The 7,500-nt window shown below is 42.0% G+C and overlaps 1 protein-coding gene across 2 annotated transcripts in view; it reads left to right on the top strand.

Annotated features, from left to right (window-relative positions):
* zfhx4 (zinc finger homeobox 4) overlaps positions 1-7,500 on the top strand; it is an 86,464-nt gene that overhangs the window by 46,582 nt on the left and 32,382 nt on the right. The gene's annotated exons all lie outside the window — the stretch shown is intronic.

The following is a 7,500-nucleotide window of genomic DNA, read 5'->3' as shown; positions in this document are numbered from 1 at the left end:
CAAAATGAGCATACTGTTCCTATTAGGCTGCCGCGCTTATATGTGCAACACACACACACACACACACACACACACACACACACACACACACATTGTCCCATGCACAGGGACATCCCAGGCAGGCAAGCAGTCAGCTTATGAAATTTCACCTTGGGAGTATCTCATAGTGAAAAAGCCTGTACACACACACGTTAGTCTCACGTCACACACATACACACACACACACACACACACACACACACACATACACACATATGTTACTCATACACACTCACTCACACACACACACGCACATGTATGCTACGGCTACACAGTCTCTCCCTGGAGTGAGCTTTCATTTCCTTTCTCATGACCAAAGCAATTTGGCTTTCATTTAAGACTCTCCGTCCTGCCAGCAGCTAATAAGTGTAACAGAACTGTAAAACATTCAGAGAGACAAAAAAAAAAAAAGATTAATCGTTTTTCTTTGAGTGGGGGTTGGATGGTTGGTGAGGGGTTGCAGGGTGTAAGGGGAGGGGGCTGCGCTGTAATTTAAACCAGAAGACCAAGAGTCAGGGTCCATTATTTAGTCATCCCTATGTTAATGCTGCTGGGAGAAAATGAGCGCTTAACTTGTTTTTGCTTTGCTTGACCTAAAGGAGCGGGTGGGATGGGGTGTGTGTGTGTGTGTGTGTGTGTGTGTGTGTGTGTGTGTTTGTGTGTGTATGTGTGTGTTTGTGTAGGGCGCGGGGGCGGGGGGTAACACGTTTTGAATAGCATTCCAGAATAGCATTAGCCCATACATCCATCTGTGTGTGTGTATGTGTGTGTGTGTGTGTGTGTGTGTGTGTGTGTGCGCGCTCCCCAAAGTGTCCTGTTTATACTGTACATGTACTCCCAAAACAGATGGGGGCCCAGCGCTTAGAAACATATGTGAATCCCAACGCACACTTACTCACACACACACACGAACAGAAGAAGAGCTCCCAATGCTGAAATGGAGACTGTAGCTGGCGTACGTTTGGTTTTAATTACACATGGATCAAAGTTTCGGTGAGATTTGGGGTGCAGCAGAAAAGCATGCTTAGATAAATCATTACCGTATAGTTTAACGCCCCCCCCCCCCCCTCTCTCTCTTTTTGTATCTTGCTCTCTTTCTCTCCTTCTTTGTCCTGCTTATTCCATCTCCCACTCTCTCCTGCTTCTGTCTGTTTTTTTTTAATCCAGAACACAAGCCCGGCTTCTAGACTTTTTTTCCCCCTCTTCTTTTTACATCTCAAACCAGAGAGCACAACCAGGTTTTAAACCTGTCAAAAGCAATATTTGCCCGCTGCACCTATTTCAAATGTTCCACTCTTAAAACACACCATATTTGTTGCTCGGGTCTTCGTTTTTATACCTTGGCTTTGATGCCACATGGTGAATTTCCATGAGGAAGCTAGTGCAAAGCTTAAGCGGACGCTGGCAGCGTCCAAAATGTTAAGCCACTTTTTTGGATGCCCTCCTTTTGCCCACTCTATATAATTTTTAGTGAACAACAGTATTCTTTCACAAAGTACGTGGTAAATGTTTCAAAGGTATGTCCTTGTAGACCATACACATTTGGCAGGTGTAGGCAAAGGGGGGAGTAAGAGTGTTTCAACAAGAGATCAAACACTTAAAGTTCATGTAATAAATCGGGGTTGTAGTCTTGTTCTTTAGTTCTGTCAAACAGAATTTTTTTTTTTTTGGGGGGGGGGGGTCTGAGCCCTTTGTGATTTTTTTGTGAACATTACATGCTACAGTAGGTGATGCTATAGGGAAGAAAATGTATGTTATAGCTTCTTTGGGCTCCTATAGTGATAAATGATGTGACTGTTTTCACCGATGGAAAAGGCACCATTTCCAGTCAGTGTTCTATTTGTGTGTACGTGCGTGTGTATGCATGCTGTTAGTTTTCTGGGGCTACAACTCCTGACTCGAGCACTTTCTGTTCATTAGAGACTGGTATGAAAAAGATTAATTTAAGTGCTGACCGGTATCTTTCTCTTAAAGCCTGGGACCTGGCACTGAGCCAGATAATTATAGGCCCATTTGGGAATAAGAGTTCTAATGCTCTGGACTTTATGTACATGTGAATGGCTTTCATTAAACAATTTTGATGCTGATTTTATGGCCTCATTAAGGATACAGTACTGCAGAGACGCACTGCAAGGGTATAGGTGTGTTGAACAAAGACAGAAGTGTACAAGGAACACTTCTGCTGGACTGCATGGTGTGCATGTCAATACATGTGTTTGCTTGTGCATGTTTATTTGAGAATCTTTCACTCTTTGTTATCCTTTTTAGTCTGTAATTCCCCGAACCTGGCCCTAGCCGTGTCATCCTTTAAACTAGGTAAACACCATTGTGAAGTGAGAGTGAAGGTTGTGTGTTTATTTACTTGTGCGTGTGCAGGCACTGACCCTCACTGACTGTATAGCAAAAAAAACAACTTTTAACCATAATCTTTCAGCTGTGTCCTTCAGAGACAAAAAGCCCACTGTACCTATAAATCATACAATTAGAAGTGTTAAAGAAAATTGAGTTTATAAAAAATGCCAGTTTGCATCAGAAAAGCGAACATAAATGAATTGCCTTTCAACATAGAGGACTTGGAAGCCATTTTGCTTTGAGGGTCGTCCAAAAGTTGTTAGAGAAATTAGATTTTTTTGTGTGTGCCCGTCTCTATAATGAAATTACGACCTGAATAGAGCTGTTTAGTAAAATTCTAACAGAAAAAGAAAAATGTGACAGATTGCAAGTCACGGGTATTCCATCATCGATTTTATAATTTGAACAATTTGTTTAGCTGGATTTTTCTGAAACATTAACAGTCTCTGAAGTTAAGTTGTTACAGGGATTTTTCTCCCTCTGACTGCTTCTCTGTTGCCGCCTCTGTCTCAACCATTTGACCATTTGTTTATCCATAAAGAACACTGTAAGGAGGGGTATGTATGTGTGCATGAGTGTGTTTCTATGTGTATCCTCACCCATTAGCCCTGTGCTCCATCATGTGTAAAGCTCCTCATAAGCCAAACCAAGCAGAAACACTAGGGCCTTTTCTGCATACTTTACTTTCTGTCATTTTCCCCCCCTTTCGTTCCCTCTGTCCCTCACAAAAAAGGAACGAGAGATGGGATCTTATGGAGGTAATTATTTCTGAGAGCCCAGCCTGTCATCCATCCCTCCACCACCCCACCACCCACACATCTCCATCCCTCCATACCCCCACCACTACCACTGAACATGCATTAAAGAGGGGGGCAGAGGACCCTCTTTGTCTGAGTCCCTCTTTTAAACAAAAGACCTCTTCTGACTTAGAGAGACCGACAACACTTTTATCATTTAGGTCTATGTGTGTGTATATGTGAGAGTGTGCATGTGTGTGTATCCAGAGCCTTTTGTTTTCTCTGAGTGATAAGGCTCTGGGTCATTTCTGGTCCTAGTCAAATTAGTGTGTCTGCGCTAACCATTTAGATAGCAGCTGTAGGCTAAAAACGGAGCCTAATGGACACTTATTATCCTTATATGTGCTTGTGCTTCCAGCAGGAAGTGATGGAACATGGGCAGAGAGCAAGTGTGCCATCTTGCCTGTTTCCAAGTGCGCCGACATTCCTTGTTTCCAAATTTACCCAAACTGTATGTGTCTGAACTGAGTCAAAGCTCCGAAAACAATCATTCAATTTTCAATGTGGGAAAGGGCCTCGCTGTTTCCCAAAGAGCATTTCGATGTGATGACACCAAGGCATCTTTAAGGGTATTAGGTTTTCCCTCCTCCCTCACTTTCACTCCTTCATCTTGAACTTTTTTTTCCTCTGGGTAGTGGGGGTGGTTTCGCCATTCCAGCGGTTGTCTTCTTTTTTCTTTTCCTTTTTTAAAAAGAAGGTCTCTCCTCAGACAGAAGTCTATTTTCAGGGTTTGTCTCAGTAATTTGTGGCCATTACATAAACATTCACGGATGGCCGAAGGAGTGAGAGAAAGGATGCAACACACACCCAGATCTAGCTAACCACTAGAGTTAGCGCACTGGTGGCCATTTTCTTTTTCAAGTCAGAATGCAGGAGGTGAGACCAGCAAACTGGCTGCCTTTTTTTAGTTACTGTTTTGTGCCTGTGTTGATATCTATGTTTAGATTAGAAGTTTAATAGGTTAAGGCAGCTAATTATTTTGCATATTGATTTGCTTACAAACAGCCGATTGCCTACAGTTAATATATTATCTGTGACCTTTTCTTTTTCATTTATTGTGAAACAGGAAGTTACTTACATAAAAGGTAAAATCCACAGTTTTCAGTCAGGCGGGATCCATTCCTCGCATAATAAAAAATTTGGAATGTTATTTTATGTGCCCAACATGAATAAAATGCAGTTCCTGGAGAGAACTATTCTGATGAGAGTGATGTGATGTTACCCAAGAGGATTTCTGTGAAGTATGTAGTTTTTTATGGCTGTACAATTAGTTGGAGACAATACGCAGCATTTTAAATCATTTGTCAAATCAAAATAAGACACATTCATATATGTATATTATTATATTTTCAGCAAGTAGCAATTTACCTCAAATTTCCCAAAACCATATTCTCTATGGCTGGGGGAGTAAAAGATGTGGTCATTTTTTGAATAATTCCATCCAAGCGAATTATAATTACTTTGTGGTCTGTGTGTGCACATAGGAAAAAAAGGGCAGCAGGCAGACTTGTGCCTCAGAAAAAAAAATGAACCTCGTTCACCATAAACTATTTTTGAAATGGTGTGTCGGGGCGGTATAGGCTCAGGCCGATTGTTTTTCTTTGAGTTGAGCAGCTCTTTGGTGGAGGGGTATTACCCGGGCTAAATTGTTCCCTTATGTTTTCCGCCAAGGTTCTGTGCCCACCACACTGACAGTTATAATTTGCAGAAATTGCGCTGATTATCTGAATTAGCATACCTGACCAATGCCACATTAGTCTTATTTACAATACAAAGCTGTGGGACTATGAGGACGCATACTAAATATGACTTAACCCTTTGAAGAGGGGACTGGCGTCACAGGCCAGGACGTCGTTCACGTCAGTGATATCACAAAGAGCTTAAGGCCCTGCTCCATATGGAGCTGAAAGCCTCTGGATGGTCCTGGAAAGGGAAGTGGTTAATGTAAAGTCTGAGGACCATATTGAAATCACAGGGTTATTGCATGTTTTCGCTTACTCTCAGTCTTTCTCTGACCTTTCTCTTTCAATATTTTTTTCACCTCTCAGCTCTTGTTTCTTCTATTTTTTCCGCTTTCATCTTTTTCTCCCCCCTTCTCCACCCTTTTCACCCCTGCGCTTCTTTATTTTCTCCTCCCTCACCTCCATTCTTTTCTCTCCCTGATCTCCCCCATACACCCTCTGTCCATTGACTCTTAACCACAGATGGACAAAACAATGGGCCATGTCACACAGCATTAAGACAAACAATCCGGTGATGGGAGGAGGGTTGTGTGGAGCCGGAGCCGTGGTAACCAGGCAATACGCTCACTGGGTCCAAGCAGCCACTAATCTCAGACCGCGATGATACAATTCACAGATGGACATTTAAGGCAGCCTATATGCACACACACTCACACAAAGAAGAGAGCAGGAACTTTACTTTAGGAGGTGGTATTGTCAGGTAGAATTTCTGCCATTCCATGCAGCAGCAACAACACAGTCTTTCCTTCTATTGCTCCTTTCTTCTTCACTCTCCTTTCTGTTTTCTTTACCTCATCCATCAGTAGGAGGTATAGCATTGATAGCAGCTATTGATTACCTATAGCAAAGGCTAATCGTCGCTAACCGTAGGAAGCTTTGCAGCTATAGCAGCTGTCATTGACCTGTCGTATGTGTGTGCGTCTATATGACCCTCCAGCGTTTCAGTGGCAATAGTTGTTCCTCTCCAATGTTTACTTACAGCAGACTAATGGCCTTAAAGCAAGACAACACACGTAAAAAATAAGGATTCTGAACATAGCTTCCCTTTTTCTACCAATAAGGGAAATGGTTTGTAATGTCTGCCCAAAGAAACACTGACCCCCCTATGTGAATAAGACCCATCGCTCCTCTTCTTCATCTCCCTAATAGGAAATTTGAGCACACTGTGTGAGATTAAAGCGGAGAATCAATGCCTTGTGAGCAATAATTTCCAGACAAATCTCTTTCATCCCCCCCTTCTTCTCGTTCTCTCATACGTTTTCTCTCCCTCCTCCTAATGCTAACAGGGGGCCTCATGTCATGACATCCCTTTCGCTTTTATCATGTCCTAATAACATTCTGAAAATAGAGAGAGAAAGGGAAATGTGACAGAAAAAGGAAAAAGGATGCTGGGACAAAAAGAACGAGAAATGGATAGACTGATAAAAATCCATTGGAAGAGCCTGGGTCTTGATTTGTGCTTTGATGTGGATGTCTTTGTGCAAATTAGACAAATATGCCCACTGCTTTAGTCATCTTGGAGCTCTCCGTAAGATGCCATCTCCTTTTGCTATATTTACGAAGGATTGAGGAAAAAAGGAAAGAATGAGTGACAAGTTCATTTCGGGACATAAAAATATGCATTTTATTACATTTGGGTGGCAGAATAGACAACAAGACTAGGTTGAAACCTAGTATATGGTCAGTGTGCTAAATCTTTACAAGGATAGCCAGAAATGTCTATGAAGTGAACTCCTGGACATTAAATGTCCACATGCAATCGTCTGTAATCTTTAAAGTAATATTTTGAAAGGGGCTGAAGAGCAGGGTAATTGGAAGCATCTACGTTCCTGCCAGGTGGCTCCACTCACTCCCAGCTGACAGTATTGGGAGCAGGTGTGGCCGGTCACACACCTGGAGCTGATCTCTTCATCATGGGAGAATAAAAGACTTTTGGAGAGTTATTTTTGTGTACACACTGAGAGGCTCTCAGGCTCTCTTGCTGAGATATCCAGGGCAAACTTTTTGTTGCATTTTAAACCGTTAGCAGCTAGCAACCTGGATACAGTAGTTTTTGGCTTTCTACTTTCTATTGCTTCCAGCCCTGTTACAATATTTTCTGAAAGTGTACTGTAGCATATCATATGACATGGTTTAGCTATGTTTGAGTCATATAATTGAGGACTGCTTCAATTTTAATGAATTCAACATTAGTGCTATTTTCAACTATTTGTTCATCACTCATCTCTCTTTTATTTTAGATTATGTTTTTAGGCAATTTTCAAGCCTTTTATTAAACAGGACAGACAGGAAATGGGTTGAGAGAGAGAGGGAGAGACATGCAGCAAAGGGCCGCAGGTTGGAATCACACCCACGGCCGCTTCTTCAAGGACCTTTAGCGTCTTTACATGGGGCAGCTGCTCAAACCAGTCAGCCACCGGCCGCCCCTGAATCACTCATCTATTCTAATTAATATAACTTTGTTGGAAAAAAAATCCATAATATCAGTAAATAAAAAAGGTTACATCCGATGACAATTATGAACATGAGCGCATTGCCTCAAATGTTGGAATCTTATGGAATACAGGGCA

The sequence above is a fragment of the Echiichthys vipera genome (genome assembly GCF_963691815.1).
Source record: "Echiichthys vipera genome assembly, chromosome: 21".
NCBI lineage: Eukaryota > Metazoa > Chordata > Actinopteri > Perciformes > Trachinidae > Echiichthys > Echiichthys vipera.
The sequence above is the reverse complement of the archived record's forward strand: the minus strand, read 5'-3'. Positions and strand labels throughout refer to the sequence as shown.